Source organism: Perca fluviatilis, chromosome 9 (genome assembly GCF_010015445.1).
Source record: "Perca fluviatilis chromosome 9, GENO_Pfluv_1.0, whole genome shotgun sequence".
NCBI classification, from domain to species: Eukaryota; Metazoa; Chordata; class Actinopteri; order Perciformes; family Percidae; genus Perca; species Perca fluviatilis.
In genome coordinates, this window is record NC_053120.1 from 5,380,614 (window position 1) to 5,383,113 (window position 2,500).

Here is a 2,500-nt window from a genome sequence, read left to right on the forward strand (position 1 = left end):
CCAAAAGGACTCTTCAGTTGGTCCATTAATAATGAATGTACCTCCCTAACATAAACATATCTTAAAGTTGATCTCTAAGTATTGACACGTTGCTGTCCCGCAGCTCAGTCTGCTCTCCACACTTTCTCTGAACGGAGTAGCAAACATAAGTGTTTTGGTAAACAACCTATAAAGCCTGGGTTCCCCGAACATTTTCAGTTTCACTGATCGCTAAAACCGACACAAATTAGTCTGGACCCTCGTGCGACAGGATGTTCTACTTTTAGATGTTTTATTATAGAAAGTGTATGCATCTCATGACCCGAAATAGTACGACATTGTGTTGCTTCTGGATGGGGTTACAGTTAAATAAATGATTCTCTTTTTCCTGGGTACCTCCTGGGACCCCTGGGGGTCCTGGACAGCACTTTGAAAACCACTGACCTAAAGAATTGATTAAATGTTAAAGAAAACAAATAGCCATAGAGAAAATAATAATATTACACAAAATATAAAGCATACAGATACACGAATAACAAACTTGATATTATTATTCTTTCGGGTTAGGTTAACCCTCCTGTTGTCCTCGGGTCAAATTTGACCCATTTACAAAAACTTTCTAATAAAAGAACATTGGAAAAAGTGACAAAAAAACCCATCAAAAACCAAAGCCAAAAGTGACAAAAACTTGTTTAAAAAAGTGACAAAAAACATCGAAAAAAAGCTACCAAAAATAATTTATAAAACGCCAAAAAGGTGACAAAAGAATTTGAATAAAATCGGCAAAAACGTCGAGAAAAGTGTAGAAAAAGAACAACAAAATGTTGAAATTTCGACCCAGAAAAGCACAAAGTTGCGTGGTCGACAGGAAGACAACACAGGGGTTAAGTATACACTTATTTAATCCCACCCCTTCGCCATAAATCATTGTAAGTTAGTTAACAAGCTTCCTAAGAATAAGAACCAACACAGGCACAACAATAATCTTTCTGCACAGTCTCTCTGGCTCTCTCTGATGTCGTTTTAAAAAAATTAATCCTAACAAATATGACCTCATCTCTTCCCAAACTCGCCCTTTTATCCCGGTCAAACTGCTCGCCACAGATATCTGTGACAGCAGCGCTGTTTGTCCACTCGTGTGCCAGATGGCTGGGCTTATTATTGCAGTGAGCATTTCATCACGAAATTGGGTTTAATTTTGTTCCTGCCATGGCCATGCTGAAACTGCAGCGGTGCACCACAGATGGTCCTACATCACATTATGTAAAGGGAGGGAGGGGGGGTGGGGACCTCTGCATATACTGAAATATGTGTCTAGCCCTTGACTTCCCAGCAGGTGGTCTCACCCATTCTGTCCCCCCCAGCGGGGGAAGGGGACAGAGAGACCACCACCATACGGTCCTCACGCTTTGCAGCTCTATGCCAACTGCCATCTGAACTCTGCAGCCAGGGGAAGATGTTTTTAGAACGTTGTTTGCTCTATAAAATCTCAGAAAATGGTGAAAAATGTGGATCAGTGTTTCCCAAAAAGCCCAAGATGACGTCCTCAAAATGTCTTGTTTCGTCCACAACTCAAAGATATTCAGTTTACCGTCCCAGAGGAGAGAAGACACTAGAACAATATTGACTTTAAAGAAGCTGGAATCAGAGAATCTCTGTTTGAAAGACTTTTGACTTTCTGACTCTGCACACATACGACTGTAGTCTGTGACGTTGGGTCCGGAACTTTCTGTGCAGCCGTTTCCAACTGTGATAAGTCAGTGTGGTGTGCGAGGCTCCCTGCCCGCTGTGAGGGGACATCTGCAGGCGGACACGGTACGGATCAGTGCGTAGAGCCTGGCTCTGCTGCGGCCTCCCGCTCTGAGCTCCGGGGCAACAGCATGAACTCAACACTGTCAGTCGCTGTGAAGTTAAGCTTCTAAATCATGTCTACAGACACGACTAAAAACAGGCACGTCAAGAGCTGACTTTCTTTATTTATTTTAATGACCAACATATCTTTGAAACTGGGGCTGGGCGATAATCAAATATCACGATATTTTTGACCAAATACCTCTATCGATATTGCGGCAATATTCTAGGGTTGACAATTGGTGCTTTCACAAGAAGATTTTAGATAAATAATCATCAGTAATGTGGACCTAATGTCTAAGTGGGGAAAAGGCAAATAATAGAACAGCTAGAACAGTCTGGTAAGTTCAGAAAATGACATCACTTTACTGTAATGCAGCCTGTAAAAGCAGGAAAAGACACCACTTGTGTCATATTACACTATATTACGATATCCAAAATATATCCAAAAACCCAGCCCTAGTAATTGACATATTTGTTTGCTGACTTGTTCCCTATTTTGTACTTCGTGTTTAGTTTTAGTGTCATTTGCGCTTGTTGTCACAGTGGCTGCTGTTCAGCAGAAGTTACATAGGCTCAATTTAAGATATTAGTTATTAGTTTCTGGAAACTTGTGACAGGTGTTTATAATTTTAGATTGAACAAAAATATTGCAGTCAACACTGTAAAA

General features: G+C 40.9%; 1 protein-coding gene across 8 annotated transcripts in view; it reads left to right on the top strand.

Moving 5' to 3' along the window:
- The window catches only part of mast2 (microtubule associated serine/threonine kinase 2), a 275,716-nt gene that overhangs the window by 169,444 nt on the left and 103,772 nt on the right, over nt 1-2,500 (top strand). The gene's annotated exons all lie outside the window — the stretch shown is intronic.